Here is a 20,745-nt window from a genome sequence, read left to right as displayed (position 1 = left end):
CCTAACCAGGACTGAATACATAAAAACATTTATAAACATGAACCACTAGATTTTTTGAGTTTCCATTGTGAGCCTTGTTTAAATAAGTCAAAGATATCCTTTGTGATACAGTTTTGATCAAATTCAAGAGACTTTAGTCATTTCCTTAGAAACAGATGTAAGCTATAAATATGAACTAACCAACAGTCAGCCACTCACAAAAAGGCTCACTGACAAGTTTAATTTAAAAACAAGAACACATTATTAAACTCAAAAGTAAGCCATAAAAAAATCTGAACCCATGCAAACAACATTTCTAGCAGAAAAACCCTTACTGTAATGACAAGGATAATTACAAACAACTTTTTATATGACTCACAAAACTTTCCTATACAGAGGTTACAAAAAACAAAACCCAGCCTGTATTTGCAACCATTTAATAAAACAAACCCTTAACATCCTTCCCAAATCTCAGATTTCAAATACCAAGAAAATTCTCCAAACCACTAAATAAGTGACTTCTGTATATCCCTTTGAGATGGAAAACACATTTATTACTACTGCTTATTTTTTAAATCCCTCTGATCTTGTAAAGCATGACCATCATAACTGAGAGCAACATGTTAGACTAATAATCGTTAGGAAGCAAAGTTACTGTTTACTATAATAATGCCATATTTCATATTTTAAAACTAAATGGAATCCGAAGTTTCTATTCATGTTAGCCTTAAGTGTCTAAAGCAGGAGTCTGTATGCAGGGCAAATACGGTCTGCCACCTGTTTTTATAAAGTTTTATTGGAACACATCCATGCCCATTTGTTTACATGTCATCTACGGCTGCTTTTGCAAGACACAGTGACAGAGTTGAGTAGCTGCAACAGAGACGGTAAGGTCTGCAGAATATAAAATATTTGTTTTCTGATCTGGCCCTTTAAGAAAAAGTTTGCTGACCTCTGGTCTAGGAAACAGCTATTTCAGTGGACTAAATCCTGAAATGAGAAACACTAATCCTGGTGTAGTCATCTCGCTGGGTAACTACCTAAGTCACTTCACCATTGACGCTTTTTCTCATTTACAACACAACAAGTCATATGTATTGGGAACTTGTATACCAGACACTATTCTAACGGCTTTACTTTTAATAAATGAACAACAAATTCATTCATTTAATTGTGGCAAAAACAGAGGGAAGTGAATGATTATCCCCATGAAACAGAGGAGGAAACTGAGGGAGAGGGGTTAAGTTAACCTGCCCAAGGTCACATTTCTGTTACATGGAAAAACTGGGAACAGAACTCAGGCAACCTGGGTCCCGTGCTGGCATTATTACTCTCTGTGCTGTACTGATAATAATTTTAATTTCATAAAAGTCACAGATAATAAAAGGAAATCTCAAAAGGTTAGTTAGAAATGTTAGGTAAGTACAGTAAAGTACACCTCTGCATGGTTTAGGATAAGATACCTAAAATAATAATAATATAACTGGACTTCCACAGACTCTTAAGACCCTTCTGATTCTAAGATTACAGCTAATCTTGGGGTATTGGGAATATAAAAGCCTACAATACTCTATTTTTTACCAGGAGAAATCAAAGACTCAAACAAACTGACCAATGTCTATCTTTCCCTTGGTAAACAAGGCCTCTCCAGAAAGGGCAGTTCAGGCCCTTCAGAAAGCCTTCAGGATAAAGACTTAACCAGCAGGACCCTAATCTTCCAAATTTGTTCCCATTGCTTCTTATCCTCCACCATTTTTTAAAAAATAAATTTATTTATTTATTTTTCGCTGCGTTTGGTCTTCGTTGCTGCACGCGGGCTTTCTCTAGTTGCGGCGAGCGGGGGCTACTCTTCGTTGCGGTGCGCAGGCTTCTCATTGCAGTGGCTTTTCTTGGTGGGGAGCACAGGCTCTAGGCACGCGGGCTTCAGTAGTTGTGGCACACAGGCTCAGTAGTTGTGGCTCGCGGGCTCTAGAGCACAGGCTCAGTAGTTGTGGCACATGGCCTTAGTTGCTCCGTGGCATGTGGGATCCTCCCAGACCAGGGCTCGAACCCGTGTCCCCTGCATTGGCAGGTGGATTCTTAACCACTGTGCCACCAGGGAAGTCCCGCCACCATTTTTCCATTTGGGAAAAGGCTGAGGGAGCATCAACAGAAATTATGGAATGACTACTCTTCTTACCTGCAGCAAGAGAGCGCTAGCCAGATTCTCAACCACTACATGGCTCAGGAAGACATCCCCTTGCTGAGTCATCCCCACCACATCCAGAAATTCTCCAGGATGTCTGGGGGAAATGTGTCACCTAGATGTGACCCAGTGCTCTTTTGTACTGAAAGATAGGTTTATATGATCCAAATATACCGCTAAATTACTCATCACCAACTTCACACTTAGGTAGAGATGATCATAGCCATCTTCTTAGGCTAGTTTTTGATTGGTTCCCATATCTGCAAAGTCCAAATCCTTGAGTTTGACATTTAAGACCCTCCTCATTTTATCCCTTACTTACTTTTCCAATCTTATTCCTGTTTTTGGTCTTTCATGTAAACTGGATGGCCTGCTCTTTCTCCAGCAAATCATGTCGACTCATGCTTCATCCCTCTACTCTTGCTTCTGAGGCCATACTCAATCCAGACTCCCCTTTTTTCACTTCTACTGCCAACACCGCATCCAGTATACAGGCCAAATCTCTGTGCTAAATATTGTGGAATATAATTTGTATTTCCTATGAGGGTTGGATCTTCACAATCCAGGAGGGGAAACAAGTACATAAAGGACTAAACTAAAGATGTATATTAAAGGTTCAAAGTGCTACAGGACCCAGATCAGGGGATCTAAAAAGATGTTAGAGAGAGGCCATCACTGAGTCAGACCTTGAAGGAAGGGGGAACCTTATAGAGTGGTTGAGTTCATAAAGTCGTAGGGGTAACTAAATAGGATAAAGGTTTACATCATAAACTTCAAAGCCAGATAGTCCTGGGTCCAAAATCCTGGCTCCCTTTGACCAGAAATAGGGTGCGTAGGAGTTACAATCAAATAAATCAGGTTGATGCCTAACCATGCCCCAAACCATATTTGTAGCCAGTCCTCATGTCTTGTTCAAATAATAAAGCCTTTCACATTATGCCCCCATGTAGTCTTCCCATCTCTCACTGCCAACAGCGTTTCATGTTTCAACCCATTCATTCATTTGGGCATCTAATCACACATTGATTTCCACCGTTTAAATATTCCCAAAGTATGTTTTGCCTCCTCAATGAGATTTTGTTATCAAAGAATAGACTCTTTCAAATAGACCCTTGGCATTTTCAAATTGTAGGTTCAAAGTTCCTGACAAGTAAGGCTAGTTTAGCTGAGAAGTAAATTTAAATTAAAAACTTGGGCTGTTTGGCTAGTGACATGGGGCCCAGACAACCATAAACATCTGTATTCCAACACAGCTTTGTTTTCTGCCTCCAGTAACTCATAGGAACAGACTGAAAACTTATTTCTATGTGGGATGGTTAGACAAAAAGCTAACGGCTAGGACTAGTGATAGAAGTAAAGATCAAGTGAAGCAGTACAAGAAAGTGATGACTCTTAGCCAAAAAAAAAAAACCCCAAAAAAACAGAGGTTAAGGAGTTGAAGAAATTATACATCATGTATATTTGAAAATCTGAGGCTGGACAAAGGGCTTCAGACTAATCCCTTCAGTGTTAAAAAGGTTAAGTGTCCAGTTTTTTGTGTGTTCTCACGGTACTAAGCACCATGCTGTAAACACCAGCTGAACGAACAACCTGATAATCTCCGAGGTCCCAAAGTCCTCAGTGATCCCACTTTCCATGTCAAAATCAAAGTCAATAGTCAAATTTCCCTCGAGGTTGCAAAATTTTAGTATTCACAATGTCTACTGACATATTACATCAAATAAGGGCCACATGTTTTTATTTATTTATTTTTAACATCTTTATTGGAGTATAATTGCTTTATAATGGTGTGTTAGTTTCTGCTTTATAACAAAGTGAATCAGTTGTACATATACATATGTCCCCATATCTCTTCCCTCTTTCATCTCCCTCCCTCCCACCCTCCCTATCCCACCCCTCTAGGTGGTCACAAAGCACCGAGCTGATCTCCCTGTGCTACGCGGCTGCTTCCCACTAGCTATCTATTTCACATTTGGTAGTGTATATATGTCCATGCCACTCTCTCAGTTCATCCCAGCTTACCCTTCCCCCTCCCCGTGTCCTCAAGTCCATTCTCTGTGTCTGCGTCTTTATTCCTGTCCTGCCCCTAGGTTCTTTGGAACCATTTTTTCTTTTAGATTCCATATATGTGTTAGCATACGGTATTCATTTTTCTCTTTCTGACTTACTTCACTCTGCATGACAGACTCTACGTCCATCCACCTCACTACAAATAATTCAATTTTGTTTCTTTTTATGGCTGAGTAATATTCCACTGTATATATGTGCCACACCTTCTTTATCCATTTATCTGTCTAAGGGCACATGTTTTTAAATTAACATGTTGTTTCACAATCATATTTGTGTTGTTTAGTAACAGCTTGCCTTTTTTAATCTTTTATTTTATTTTATTTTTTTCGGTACGCGGGCCTCTCACTGTTGTGGCCTCTCCCATTGCGGAGCACAAGCTCCGGACGTGCAGGCTCACAGAGCCATGGCTCACAGGCCCAGGTGCTCTGCGGCATGTGGGATCTTCCCGGACCGGGGCACGAACCCGTGTCCCCTGCATCGGCAGGCAGACTCTCAACCACTGTGAAACCAGGGAAGCCCAGCTTGCCGTTTTTTAAATTCTAAAGTTTTATGCCCAGCTTTGCCAATATTGGCAAATTATTTTTTATTTCCTAAAAAGATTCTAATTCAAAGATTCTAAGAAATTTTGGAATTCAAAAGTTGTTATTCTTTGCACTTTTTACTGAATTGATTGAAGTGATTAAAGTCTGCCATAAAGTTTTATGTAAAAATAAATATACGCACGACTGCACGTGTTATGGGGCAGTACGCTGGGAGTGGAGGTGAGAGAATGAACACAGCTCAGCTTCCGGGCGCGCCGATTTTCCTTTGTGACAAATACTTTAAACTTCATTTTTTTTATGACAAATATCATGGACCACAGTGAAAATCTTACATAACAACATATTAAAACTTCATATGAAAAATATTACGAACCATAATGTAAAATTTACCTGTTATATTTAAACAGTGGATTTCAATTCATCTGGGGGCAAGAATTTTAGAGTAGATGTTCCCATTATTTGCACACTTCTTGAAGCATTGGGGTAGTTTGGTAGAAATCAGAGATTGCTGACTGCAGTCAGTCATGTCCTCAGAGGGAAAAATATTCGATAAATGTTCTGTCCCTTATGAAAATATAGGAAAAACAACGGCACTACCCCTAAAACTCCGGTCTCCATACCCAAGAAATCCTATAGATGCAAGTCCTTCCTCCTCTATCATTAATTAATGTGTTACTACAAATATCACTCAAAAAATATGAGAGCAAACCACTTGGATCCCACAGCATTCATTCCGAAAGAGCATTCTGAACTAGTGTTAAATTTGTATAGTGATTGTTTGAATAAAAACAATGACTTCAGCTCACTGGTATATAACACTTTATCATGCCAGTAGAACTCTGTGAACCAACATACCCCGGTGAGGTCATCATAGCTCTGGAACGTGGGCTGACCCATTATGAACTCCATCACTGCTGACTCAGCAGTAAGGACTCTTCCCGTTAAACTGCCCCACATGGGATAGGTGTGTTTTCATTGTCAGACTAGGCCCATGATCTCTGCATCATGTGTGTTTAGAAAGAAGTGGACTGGTGGGTTCACTGACTTATTTCCTAAGAATTACGCTCCTGAAATATAAGGAATTGAATATATATATATAGGCTTACATATATACATTCAAAATACAAGACCATCTTATAATAAAGAAGTGTCCAAGTATATCCAAAGCTTAGAGTTTCCTGCCTAAGATAGGTCCAACTCAGCTACCTCCTGTTAAAAATCCTGTCAACCAGCATAAGACCTGGGGCTTTATAGACTTATTTAAACTAGAATAAGATGTATTCGTTTAGAAAAACAGCAGTTAAAACACCTATTTGATTTTCAGCTTCCATATTCAGAAAGATACAATGACCTATACATTTTCTAAATCTCAAAAGAGAATCCATAGCAATTATAAAAAAGGATACAGGATGAAACATTTAATGTTCCACTCCTCATGTACCCCTAACCTTCAATAAGAAAAAACATACAAGGGACAAAATGAAGCTCACCTCTATCATAAAAGGTTCTATCCCACAAAAAGGCAACCCCACTTCTTTCAAATCATACCGTCCAAGGCTGACACCCTAGCTTTTCTTATCCTCTTCATGCTATCAAGAAATTGTTTGCTCTCTTTCTTTTCCTCCCCTTTCCTCTTTCTCATTTTAATGGGGGCCAAATTGGTAGATGGCTTTTTCAAGGGTATACTGGCAACTGGCAGTGGTTATCATAAGCCCTAAAAATGTAGTAGCCTTTGACCCAGCACTCCACATTAACTAAGCTAAACTAAATGCTTGGAGAAGTGGGCAAGGATTTGTGTACCTAATTTTCACAACGCTATTTATAAGAAAAAACAGAAACAATCTAATTGTGTCTAGCAATAGCTACACTGAAGTACACCCATTAGATAGAATATTAAGCAGGCCAAGGTTTAGAAGGGTGTGGTTACCAATGGTTAATGACACAGAAGGATGTTCATGATATATTGATTTTTGTAAATATACATGTACATAAGGTAAAAAATCAGGGAGGATAACCATCTATGGTTTTCAATACTTCCTTCTTCCCCTTCATCACTGACCCTGCAGAAGTCTACTACCAGTCACATATCTTTCAATAGAGAGAAATGGGCGGGGGGGGGCAGGTGAAGTGGCAAATGAATGGACAAGTGTACCCATGTTTTTTCAAAACCTCTCCTACTCCCAGGGTCTGTCTGTGAGTCTTCTTTCCTCCTCTGAGATATGCTATCATAGACCAGCATGCTGACAGTGGTAGAATTTCAGATGAACGTGATTTTATTTTCCTTTTTGCTTATCTGTATTTTATAATTTTACATTAAAGATCATGTATTATTTCTGTCAAAGAGAGCAGAGCATGATGACTGAAAGTGTAGAATTTGGAATAGATCATCCTGGGTTTTAATATTCCAGGTCCATAGCTTTTCACGTATATGATTTTGGTCAAGTTACTTCACCTAAGCCTCAAGTTTCCTCATCCAACAAATGGGCAGAATAATATTACAGGTATCCTTTTATTAGAGATGCTAATAGAAATGCCATACTGGATAAAGGAAATGATTACTATAGAGTATATAAAATATAACTTTATTTAAGTGTTTATACTTTTAAGGAAAATAAATCTAAGCCCCAATCTCCTAGGAGAAAAATATTATATAAATTAAAACATGGGGAAATTTTCATTCAAAATGCTAACTAAAAATGTATATTAAGCAGCCCTGAGTTACCATTTTACATATACCAAAACAAAAAATCCTAACATTCATAGTTTCAAGGTTGTAGTGAAATTGCTGGTCATTCACGGTTAGCGGCAATGGATTTAATTCTTTCGTACTTGAGGAAAGCATTAATGCTCTATTGCAGTAAGACTTAGTAATTCCACTCCAATGCACTGATCTTAGGAAATAATTTGCCTAAAACAAAATTTAATATACACAAAGGTGTTCAATACAGAATTCTAAATAACAATAAGAAACTGGAAATACCTGAATATCTATTTTTAGAGGGATAGTAAATGGTTTAATTAATATTGGCACGTAAAAATAAAAAAATTAAGAAACCACTCAGGTTGTCATAATGAAGACCATGAAGAAACAAAACAGTTTGATATACTTTTTTTTTTGCGGTACGTGGGCATCTCACTGTTGTGGCCTCTCCCGTTGGTGAGCACAGGCTGCGGACGCGCAGGCTCAGCGGCCATGGCTCACGGGCCCAGCCACTCCGCGGCATGTGGGATCTTCCCAGACCGGGGCACGAACCCGTGTCCCCTGCATCGGCAGGCGGACTCTCAACCACTGCGCCACCAGGGAAGCCCCAAGTTTGATATACTTTTAACTGAAGACAACAGGATCCAAGATATTTACCCTCTGTCGCTATATAAAATGTATATAATACACTGGAATAACTGAAGTGAGGCGGAGCATGCGGGGCCTGGGGAGAGCAGAGGCGTGGACCAGCATGGGCACCCTCAACAGTTGGCCCAGAAGACGTGGTCAGCCACGGCAACTATTTCTGTTGCAAGAGAGACCAAATTTTACTAACATTTCATGAATGGATTGCTATTGGCACTCTATCTCAGTACAGACAGATGCCAGCTGGTCACCCAGGATGCAAGAGGTCTCTGAAGGAAGACAGGGAGTTCCACAGCCACGAGGAGTCCTCATTCCTTGGGTCCTTCTGAGGACTGCAAGGTATTACAGTCTGCATGCACCCAGGTAAGCGTACGGATGGATGGATGATGTTATCGTTATAATTTAACCACAAAATGGACAAATGGCTTAAAGTAACCATGGGTGGATAATAACACCAATAACACAAGCACAAGTGACACAAGAAATTGGCGAATTGGACACAACTTGTTCAAATCACACAACCCATAAGGGGTCCCTAGTCCCTCTAAAGTAAAGATGACATTCTCACAGCAAGAAAAGTTTCTGAAAGGAACATGTATTTTGAAAATAGAAGTTTGAAAATATTTCCATTATGTTTTCTTTTTGCCCAAATAATGTCACATCTATAAAACCTCTCCTATCTGTACTCTCAAAAAATGTGAACACAGAATTTTCTAATCAGCCTTAAAATGTACAAAATTAAGAGTTTTAATTTTTAAAGCACTATTAAAAATAGGAAACTGTGGCATGTTCCCATTATTTGTTTTAAAGAATTCATTAACATTAAAGAAGAAAATAATAGCTACCATTTATTGAGGGCTTACTGTTTATGGCTCAGGCCCTGTTCTGAGTGCTTGATGGTGTGTTAATCATTCAATCTTCAACACTACCCCTGATGGAGAGACTACTATTACCTCATTTCACAGATATAAAAACTGAGACACAGATTAGCAAAGTATCTAATCCAGTAAATAGTCAAGACAGGATTCTAACCTAGGCTTCAACTCTAGAAGGTCTGTTCTTAACCCCTCAGAATACTACACTAGATTGCAATTGATGGGCTGATTTCAACCAAACTTTTCTGGAGCTGGAGGATTAAAAATGAACAAGTAGTAAGCACTGCATGTCTCCCATTTGGATCTATATGTACCTTATAAATTAACTTTTGCAATATGACAAAAAGCCAAACATTTTTAAAACTGAGAGCATTTATTGTTTTTCTTGTACCATTAATAAATATAAAATTATTATTATTATTTTTATTTTTATTTATTTTTTTTTTTTTGCGGTACGCGGGCCTCTCACTGCCGTGGCCTCTCCCGCCGCGGAGCACAGGCTCCGGACGCGCAGGCCCAGCGGCCATGGCCCACGGGCCCAGCCGCTCCGCGGCACGCGGGATCCTCCCGGGCCAGGGCACGAACCCGCGTCCCCTGCACCGGCAGGCGGACTCTCAACCACTGCGCCACCAGGGAAGCCCTAAAATTATTTTTAAAACATTTATTATATCCTGTTAATTCCTACTTTTGTGTGTTTACAATTAAAATATTCATGCAATAATGTATATATTATTTTATAATAAATATACATAGACTGAAGGAGATGCTCACGAATTTAGTGACAGCAGTACCCTAACAGAAAGTTTTAGAGACAATTGCAGAAGGTTTAAAACAGGAGAAAAACAATCAAATTTCACTTTTTTTATTTAAGATTCTTTTTTGATGCGGACTTTTTTTTTTTTTTTTTTAAGTCTTTACTGAATTTGTTACAATATTGCTTCTGTATTATGTTTTGGTTTTCTGGCCGGGAGGCATGTGTGATCTTAGCTCCCCGAGCAGGGATTGAACCTGCACCCCCTGCACTGGAAGGTGAAGTCTTAACCACTGGACCACCAGGGAAGTCCCAAAATTTCACTTTTAAAAGATCCCTCTGAAGATAATATCAAATTTGGAAGCAAGGGATGCAATTATGGTTTCTAAAAGTATGAACTAGCAGAGAGAACGGAGGGGAGAGGGAGGCTGAGAAAAGCTTTAGATTTATCAAGGCGCAAAGGAGCAGAAGCCAGTGATGGCTCTATGGTTTCTGACTTGCGGTGACAGAATTCAGAAGAGAATATAAAACAAAGTGTATGCGTGTATATGTGTGTGCGTTTATGCGTATGTGTGAGATGGGGGGGTGAAAATTAAATTTTGATCGCACTGAGATTGCAATGCCCATGGAACCACAGGGTGAATGCATACAATGTAGTTGGGAAAACAGGTCTGGAGAGTTCAGGAGAGAGCCCTGGGCTCATCTGTGATTGACCTTCATCATTTTGTAAGTGGCCACTGACAAGATGGGTTTTGATAAGTGCCAGGGGTGAAGACCTAAAGACAAAAGGGTGCCAGCATTGAAAGAGCCAGCCGTGATAACAAAGCCACTGAAGAACTTTAGGAAGGACGGAAGGAAGGGCCTGGGAGATGGGAGGGGTCCTGGAGAGGGAGGAATGAGAATGAGAGGCTAGGAACCACGCGCGGGACACTGAAGGCTGGCTCGGGGAGGCTGCGTGACCCACCATACCCAAAACCTTTCTATGACCCAGAAAACATGAAAAAATAACTTCTGATCCTACTCTTGCTACATCTGCTTAGCTGCCTGACCAGCCATAACTGATTCCTCTTTCCTATCAGGCCCTAATGCCCCTCTTTCATGATATGAGGATGGGCCTTGGCTTTCTGAAGGAACTACAGATCCGATCAGTGTCCTCTCTTAAGAATAAAGAGAGGTTACATTAAAGGCAAATTTTACTATTTTTCCAATGCCCTTAAATTTTTTTTAAATCTGGAATTTCTCCATAATGATAAAGAGACATAAACTTTATCTTGGGTTTGAATCAGTGCCTGATTCTACTTGGTCTGAATATTGAGTCAGGATAAAACCTCATGAAGGCTAAACAACCCTCTTAGACTTAGAAATAGTACCATAAGTTGAATTTACCAGCTCACTTTCCCCTCAAGTCTTTATTACAGAAAATTTCAAAGATATACAACCATTAAGTAGATTAATACGAGTGCCATGCACCCATCACCAGCTTCAACAGTCACAACCCATGGCCAATCCTATTCCATCTACACTCCTCCCACCCATACTCCCATATTACCTTGAAGCAAGTCCCAGAAATGCTAACATTTCTTCCATGAATATTACAGTATATCTCCCTAAAAGATACTATAACTATAAAACTATTATCACCCCCCCCAAAATTAGCAATAATTCTTATTGTTAGGAAGAGGAATTTCTATTTCAAGCCCACCACATTTCCAGTCAATCACATTTCCAATTGTCTCATAAAAGTCATATTTTAAAAAAAATTTTTTTTCTTTGTTTGCATTAGGATCGCCTCAGGGTCCACCATGGAGGTTGGTTGATAGGTTTGTTAAGAATTTTTTTTTTTTGGCTCATTTTTTTAAAGACTATATTTTAAGAGCCATTTTAGGTTTATAACAAAACTGAGAGAAGGTACAGAGATTTCCTATGAAATTTTCCTAAGAATTTTTAATCTACAGTTTCCCCCCTTCATCTCTGTTCTTTCTCCTTGCAAGCTATTTATTGAAGAAACTGGGTTGTTTGTCCTGTAGGGTATTCCACGGTCTGACTGCATTCCCAGGTGCAACTTAACATGTTCCAGCTCACTTCTAAAATTCAGGTTGGTTAATTTTTTTCCTGTCCCTTGTTGACAGATAGAGGGGGAAACAGAGATATCACGTGGTATACTGAACAAAACCAGAGTACTTGTCCATTCTGGTGACATTCGGTAATATGGAAAACAAACTGAGGGCCAATTTTTAAGGATGCTATAACATTATCTTTGGAGCAGGAACAGAAGTTGAGCCCTGGGCTTATAAAGTAGTATTTAGATCACAAGGATAGGAAACAAATGTTCCAGACTGAGGTTTTCCTTCTCTCCCCAACTCCCTCTGCTAGTATGACAGAGGTTGGGGGGAGGGGGCTCTAGAGCAAGCAGCTGAGCTGAATCCCAGCTGTGTGCCTTTAACCAGCTTACTTAACTTCTCTGGGCTTCAGGGCCCTTATCTGTAAAATGGAGACAATACTTCACACCTACTGTGGGAGAATTCGTTGAGATCATTCAGAAAAAGAGCTTGGCACTCAGTAAACTCTCAAAAAAAAAGTTATTATCTTTTAAAAGTCATGATTATCCCTAATTAAAAGTGAAGGGCTTCCCTGGTGGCGCAGTGGTTGGGAGTCCACCTGCCGATGTCGGGGGCGCAGGTTCGTGCCCCGGTCCGGGGGGATCCCGCGTGCCGCGGGGCGGCTGGGCCCGTGGGCCATGGCCGCTGGGCCTGCGCGTCCGGAGCCTGTGCTCCGCAATGGGGGAGGCCGCAGCGGTGAGAGGCCCGCATACCGCAAAAAAAAAAAAAAAAAAAAAAAAGTGAAAGTCTCTTCAAAACTAAAGCTCAACCTTGAAGTGCCCCCATTTTTCTTCCCCAACTAAGTGACTAAATTGTTGTGTTCTGGCCAATTTCTGTCTATAGCGGTACTTCTGAACAAAAACCACCCCTGCCATGTGATAATGTATCTTCCATATTTTGCAAACAGCAGGCAGAATCAGCTGTCCTTGAACAGCCACAGAAGTAATCTTCTTGCCTGTTTAGGAAGCATTCAAGTGAGGGACAGCAATTTTTGTTTCCTTTGACTAAGGGGCTGCCATGTGCCAAGCCTGATGTTTAGCATAGACACTTCACGAATTCTTATCTGCTGGCTTTCAGGGGAGAGGAAATCCAATGGCCTATGTTTTAATTATTAATAACCCCAAAGTTCTCATTTAAAATATGTATTCCGTACCCACCACTGGGCTACGTGCTGCAGGGAGTGAAAATTTAACAATAAGGCACAGTCTGTAAAAAAGAAGTTTATAGTCCATTAGGAGGAAAGAGAGGTATGCTAATGATCCGGAACGTAATGGAACATAATATAACATGAGGGGGGAAATGAGATGGTAGGAAAAAAAATCAGGTGGGAAAAATAAAGTTAAGGGTCCTTGTGGGGGTGCTATTTAAAAAAGAGATGATGTGTAAGATGAAAGTTTAACCAATGTATAGAAGTTCAATAGACCACAGGAAGGGTTGGAACAAACAAGGAGAAAGAGAGTTTCAGACAGAGGAAACGGGAGCATGGGGGCTGAAGTGTGGAGAGTGTTCAGAGAATGGCAGTAGTTCTGGTTGAATGGAGTGCAGGACATGTGACGGGAAAGAGAGAGAGGTGGCTAGATCCTAAAAGCCTTTGATGAGTGGTGGTCAGGAGACTGGACTAGGTTGGGTAAGTAACTGAGAGGTGTTGAGGTTTTCTGAGCCACTGAGTGGCACGGTCAGAGCTGTGTTTCATATAAATTCATATGGACACAAGGAGGTGGAAGGAGACCACCTGTGCCCAAATTCAGAGTCAAGTCAAAGAAAGGAAGGCACAGACACCAGCTATATTTTGTATGGAGAAAATATATTGTAATATAATATGAGAGAAGAGGTGAAGGAGAACTCAAAGACAGCTCCCAAGTTTTGAACCTAAATGCCTGGGAAGAATAGCAGTGCCGTTAACGCTGATATAAGTCAGTTCAAAGAGCTGGGAGTGGGAGAAAGGTGATGTCATAAATCCCACTGGAACGTGCTGAATTTGATGGACTGGGAGATCACACACAGTGGGCCACCAGGACCAAGGGGAAAAGTGTAGAGAGAGGGCCAGGGAGAAAACCTCAGAGAAATAATATGTTTAGGATGTAGCAAGGTGGGCTAATGAAAACAGATGGAGAAGTAGTGTTCAGAGAAGAATATTCAGGTTAGTACAAATCACAGGATCCAAGGAATGAAAGAGCTTCAGAGGAGTCGTGAAGACAAAGGACAGATGGGAAAAGTTAAAGGAGTGAGTGAGGAAGTAAAGGCAATGAACGTAGTCCCCTTGTTCAACAAACTCAATATAAAAGAATAAAGAAAGGATGGGATAGAGGCAAGAGCACTGAAGAATTTTTTGTTCTTCAAGAAAGGGGACCTTCTGAAGGTCTTTATGCAGATCAAAGGTGATGGGGAGGAAACGCCTGAACACCCAAGACAGGAAAGAAAACGAGTGACCCTGGAGACAAAGAAGAGGAGGTAAATGAAAAGACAGAAATATGTTGAGGTGAAAAGAGAAAACAAAGCTTAAAAGTCAAGATGACCAGCTGTCAAGATCTGCTTTGCCGGCCTCTGTAGAGTTTCAAAAAAATAATACAAACTTGTAGAGATTTCACCTAGAAAACCAGACATTTGATTCTTCTAGAGAAAAGAGAAGATGGGCAACGCTGGCCAGGCTTCCACAGGACAACTGCTGCCGTCCCCTCCTGCGACACGGCTGTCACCTGCGCATCTCCTCTTTCATTTCAGTAATTTCGATGGCCCCTGTGGGCAGTTTAGTTTGTGACCCCTGACCTAGATCTTTTCAATTAAAAAAGGAGATGATGTCATCCTTAGAGACTGAGTGAGGACTCTAGACTGAGACTTGAAAACTGAAAAACCATTGTAATAGTCATCGAAGGAAATGGGTTAGGAAGTCAAACAGGATATGAATAATCAAAGGGCTGTTGTCTATCTGTCCGCTGAAGAGAGCAGGGATTCATCATTTTGCCTGCCAGTGCCCTACAGCCTGAAAGCGGAGGTCACAGGACAGTTGTGGCATAAGACAGGAAGACAAAGGGTTCTAGGGTGATAGGGGGACCTCAGTGAGAAGACCCACCCTTGACGGGGGGTCCGAAGGGACTGGTGTCCGGGGAGAATGAAGAAGAGACATCGTGGGAACAAAGAGCAGATCAGGAGGAAGGAGGGAGGTGAGAGAGACCTGCAAGGCAAGATAAAAAGGGTCTTCCTGGAATTTTTCTGGCAGGAACTTGAAAGTATCATCTGCACAAAAATATTAGACGACAGACACATCAAAGGCTAAGTGGAAGAACTGGGAGACTTTGGGAGGAAAGCAAAAACAAGTATGATTAGTACAAAAGGGAAAAGTTAGTCCTGCAAAAACTTACCTTTAGTGTATCTTCATCTCCCTGCTAGTCAACTCCTAGAAATCAACTAGAAAAAGTGAAAATATAACCAGGCTTGTAAATCATGATAAATTAAGTTCAGAGAATTATATTTTTGTGAAATGAGCCATGTGAATGTTAAAGATTTTTCAACTACACACTTGACTTCCTTTCAAATATCCTTAAATATGATTTTGGAGGTAAAAGTATATTCATTCTTTGTTCTTATATGCAGAGGACTGTATATATTATCTCAAGTTTCGAAGAAGAAAGGAGATCAAAAATTCAAAATTCAGTAAGTTCTCAATGTCCCACACAGCACACACACGTACAAAGGGAAGGGACCCAGCGTTCACACCCGCTGGTCCAATGCCTAAACCTTTGGGGGCTACATATTCCGTAAGTACCTTTATGTTTAAAAGAAACCGGCACAAAAACCAAAATGACATATTAAATGCAGAGAGTAATTCTACAAGGTTACACTCCAACTGGCAGCCTGGCAGCTCTGGGGAGAACAGCAAGGGTGGCAGCACCACAAAGGAGCACGGATGGGGGAGATTAAGGCTTTATCTTCAATGTTTGAGTTATTTGTTTTTAGGGTGAGAATATATTCATAATTTAAAATAAAAATTTTTAATTAAAATTCAATAAAATGAAGCTAAAGCATCCTTTCTAATTATCAAAGAAATATACATTAAAAAAGACCCTTTATTTTAAATAGTACTAAAAAGCCTGGTGAGGCACAACACCTGTAAGGTGTGGGACAAGAGGAAATCCAATAATGTGATTGCTGTTGTTTTTCTCTGAATAGATGATGCGTGCCCACAGCACAAAATTTTAAAGGTACAAAAGGACCTGTTCTAAAAATTAAGTCTCCATCCCTCTCTCCTATGCCCCAGATACCAGTTCCTCTCCTTAGAATCCACAACTATCAAGTTTCTTGGGTGTCCTGTAAAGAGTCTATCAAATCATGGGTGGGAGTATAAATCAATACACTTTATTAAAGAAGGCTTAGCAGCATCTATCAACACTTTAAATATACATACCAGTCATTAGAGAAATGTAAATCAAAACTACCATGAGGTATCACCTCACACCAGTCAGAATGGCCATCATCAAAAAATCTACAAACAGGGCTTCCCTGGTGGCGCAGTGGTTGGGAGTCTGCCTGCCGATGCAGGGGACGCAGGTTCGTGCCCCGGCCCGGGAGGATCCCACATGCCGTGGAGCGGCTGGGCCCATGAGCCATGGCCGCTGAGCCTGCGCGTCCGGAGCCTGTGCTCCGCAGCGGAAGAGGCCACAGCAGTGAGAGGCCCACGTACCGAAAAAAAAAAAAAAAAAAAAAAAATCTACAAACAATAAATGCTGGAGAGGGTGTGGAGAAAAGGGAACCCTCTTGCACTGTTGGTGGGAATGTAAATTGATACAGCCACTATGGAGAGAAGTATGGAGGTTCCTCAGAAAACTAAAAATAGAACTACCATTCCACCCAGCAATCCCACTACTGGGCATATACCCTGAGAAAACCATAATTCAAAAAGTCATGTACCACAATGTTCACTGCAGCTCTATTTACAATAGCCAGGACAAAGAAGCAACTTAAGTGTCCATCGACAGATGAATGGATAAAGAAGATATGACACATATATATACAATGGAATATTACTCAACCATAAAAAGAAACGAAATTAAGTTATTTGTAGTGAGGTGGATGGGCCTAGAGGCTGTCATACAGAGTGAAGTAAGTCAGAAAAAGAAAAACAAATACCATATGCTAACACATATATATGGAATCTAAAAAAAAAAGGTTCTGAAGAACCTAGGGGCAGGACAGGAATAAAGATGCAGATGTAGAGAATGGACTTCAGGACGTGGGGAGGGGGAAGGGGAAGCTGGGATGAAATGAGAGAGTGGCATAGACATATATACACTACCAAATGTAAAATAGATAGCTAGTAGGAAGCAGCTGCATAGCACAGGGAGATCAGCCCGGTGCTTTGTGACCACCTAGAGGGATGGGATAGGGAGGGTGGGAGGGAGACGCAAGAGGAAGGCGATATGGGGATGTATGTATACATATAGCTCATTCACTTTGTTATACAGCAGAAATTAACACAACATTGTAAACCAATTATACTCCAATGAAGATGTTAAATAAATGAATAAATAAACAAAAATACCTTGTTACCTCACAACACATAAGACTCTATAAAAAATGATCTACGTACCTAGATGCGCATTGCAACATTTCAGAGATAATGAATTGGAAACCGTGTAAATATTAAAACTATAGCATATCTGTCCAACAGAACACTGCACAGTCATTATTAAAACATGAGAGAGCTACATAGAGTTGACCCTTGAGCAACACGGGCGTAGGGGAGGTTAGGGGTACTAATCCTTGGCGCATTTAAAAATCTGCATATAACTTACATTCAGCCCACAGTATCTGCAGTTCCGCATCCAAGGATTCAGCCAATGGTGCACAGTATAATAGTGTAGTATTTAGTGAAAAAAATTCACGTGTAAGTGGGCCTGTGCAGTTCAAACCCATGTTGTTCAAGGGTCAACTGTATACAGATACGGAAAGGTGTTTCATGACACACTGGACAAAGAAAAAGGAAGCTGCTAAGCAAAACGACAGTATGATAGCGTTTTTGTAAGACAATAAAACATTCCGGATATGCACACCTATGTGTATGAACGTTGTATATGTCTGGGAGGATATTCAAACAATTTTTAATTGTGTTAGTTACAGAAGATTAGGAATGTGAAAGCAGTGGAGAAAAGAACAGGGGAAGGTTTCCATTTTTTAATACTATATTATTTGCATGTTACAATGAGCACATATTGCTTTTGTACTGTAACTTAAGAGTTTCAAAAATTAAGGTTAAAAAAATAAAGCTGACAGAAATCAGTAATACGTGGATGAAAATAACCATCTGTAAAAATATTTTGCATGCATGTTATTAAAAAGACTAAGATATGACAGATGCGGATTTAACACCCAAGAGCTGCCCCAGAGGCTCAGGCATGAACTAACGCATGATTATATTGAAGGATGAACAAGAATCATGCATTCTGAGGGCTGCTAGACACAGAGTCCCTAAGCTAGGGGGGGAAGCCAGAAGGGCCCAGCCATCCACAAAAATGCAAGTTCTTTCTCTTCTTGTAGACCCAAACTCAGTAACTTTCAAAAAGTGATTGAAAATACTGGGGGTGGACAAAGAAAGGTAATGGACACGGAAAGAAGGAGTGCTAAGAAAATAAAGGTATTACAAAATCTGGAAATGCCAGAAGATCTCCAGGAATAGTCCTAAGGTCCACTTTCTAAATTACAGCCAGAAGCCAAAACTTCCTTTCTGAAAAGACGGGCATCAACTGAATTTAAACTTTTATCCAAGAACATATAGTACCTTTGTCATGAGGAAGTACTGTGACGAAAAAGTTGAGGAAAAAGGACAGTCAGACTATTAGAATGCATGAGTATCCCTCTATCTCCAGTGCTGATTTGAGGGAAAGGATGCACTCACTGATTCCATGGAAGTTTCTCAGTCTTTCCAGCAGATAAACCTCTGGAAAGGAGAAAACTCTGTGAGGCAATGTTCATTCAGAAACGCTACAGCTAAAGATTACAGCAGCTATGTCCAAACATCCTTCCAATACTGGTCTTATTTCTCAAACTCACAGTATTAAGTTTTCTATTGCTGCCACAACAAATGACTACAAATTTAGCAGCCCGAAACAATACCTGTTTTTTATCTCACAGTTTCTGTGGATCAGAAGTCTGGGCACAGCATGGCTCAACTGGGTGTCTGCTCCAGGTTTCACGGGCAGAAGTCACTGTAGTGACAGGGCTGTGTTCCTTTGTGGAATCTCTGTGGATGAGTTCATTCTGATTGTGGGCAGAATTCATTCTGTGTGGCTGTAGGACTGAGGTCCCCATTTCCTTCCTGGCTGTCGGCCAGGGATTGTTCTCAACTTCTAGAGACCACTTGGCTGGTAGCCTCCTTCAAAGTCAGCAGCGGCGGGTCAAGCTCCTCTCAGCTGTCCTCCTGCCTCCCTCTTCTGCCCCATCTCTCTGACTGAGTCTTCGGTTTTTAAAGGCTTATGTAATTACTTAAAGTTTGCCCACCTGGAATATAAATGAGTGCAGCCACTATGGAGAACAGTATGGAGGTTCCTTAAAAAACTAAAAATAGGGCTTCCCTGGTGGCGCAGTGGTTGAGAGTCCGCCTGCTGCTGCAGGGGGCGCGGGTTCATGCCCCGGTCCGGGAGGATCCCACATGCCGCGGAGTGGCTGGGCCCGTGAGCCATGGCCACTGGGCCTGCGTGTCCGGAGCCTGTGCTCTGCAACGGGAGAGGGTGCGGCAGTGAGAGGCCTGCGTACCGCAAACATAAAAAAAAACAACTAAAAATAGAGTTACCATATGATCCAGCAATCCCACTACTGGGCATATATTCAGAAAAGACAAAAACTCTAATTCAAAAAGGTACATACACCTCAATGTTCATAACAGCATTAGTTACAACAGCCGAGACATGGAAGCAACCTAATGTCCATAGACAGATGAATGGATAAAGAAGATGTGGTATATATACACAATGGAATATTACTCAGACATAAAAATGAATGAAATAATGCCATTTGCAGCAACATGGATGGACCTAGAGATTATCATACTAAGTGAATTAAGCTCGACAGAGAAAGACAAATATCATATGGTACCACTTCTATGTGGAATCTAAAAACATGAAACAAAGGAACTTACTTACAAAACAGAAATAGACTCACAGAATAGAAAACAAACTTATGGTTACCAAAAGGGAAACGGGGGGAGAAGGATAAATTAGGGATTTGGGATCAACAGATCCACATTACTACATATAAAATAGATAAACAATAAGGACCTGCTGTATAGCACAGGGAACTATATTCAATATCTTGTAATAACCTATAATGGAAAAGAATCTGAAAAAGAATATATATATGTACATATATGTATAACTGAGTCACTTTGCTGTACACCTGAAACTAACACAATATTGTAAATCAACTATACTTCAATTTAAAAAAAAGAATTTGCCCACCTGGACAATCAAGGCTACTCTCTCTATCTTAAAGTCCACTGATTACTAACCGTAATTTGATCAGCAGAGTTCCTTCACAGTAGTACCTGGGTTACTGTTTGACTGAACAACCAGACGACAGGCATCCTGGGAGGACATCTTTACAATTACGTCTACCACATTCATTTATATTCTGAGGTTAAAAAAAAAAAAAGATGACACAAGTATTCCAATCTACCTGGATTTTTCAGCATATAATAATGAACTGGCACTGCTCTTACATGAGTTACTTCGATTAAACCTGCAAATAACTCTGCTAAATAAATATTATCATAACCATCTTTATAATCAACAGAACTATGGCTCAGAAGTTAACTTGCCTGAGGACACAGGAACTGGAAGTGAGAAAAATAAGAAACCTGATGTTAGCAGTCTAAAAAGCCCATTTCCTCTAAGATTTCTGAAAATATGG

At 40.5% G+C, this 20,745-nt stretch overlaps 1 protein-coding gene across 22 annotated transcripts in view; it reads right to left on the bottom strand.

The window, feature by feature from the left end:
- PPFIBP1 (PPFIB scaffold protein 1) overlaps window positions 1–20,745 on the bottom strand; it is a 178,522-nt gene that overhangs the window by 125,811 nt on the left and 31,966 nt on the right. For 13 of the 22 annotated variants that reach the window (XM_089920424.1, XM_089920411.1, XM_089920412.1 and 10 more), the window contains one exon: window positions 5,167–20,745. This exon is cut by the window's right edge. The exons of 4 other annotated variants lie outside the window; for them this stretch is intronic. The gene's annotated coding sequence lies outside the window, so the exon portion shown is untranslated. The remainder of the gene's footprint in view (window positions 1–5,166) is intronic. 5 more of the 22 variants (XM_089920407.1, XM_089920419.1, XM_089920410.1 and 2 more) reach the window with 5 other exon arrangements.

Source organism: Delphinapterus leucas, chromosome 11, assembly GCF_059928025.1.
Source record: "Delphinapterus leucas isolate spDelLeu-1000000601 "Yukka" chromosome 11, BTC_Dleu_Yukka2, whole genome shotgun sequence".
Lineage (NCBI taxonomy): Eukaryota > Metazoa > Chordata > Mammalia > Artiodactyla > Monodontidae > Delphinapterus > Delphinapterus leucas.
This window is presented reverse-complemented; position numbering and strand designations above follow the sequence as displayed.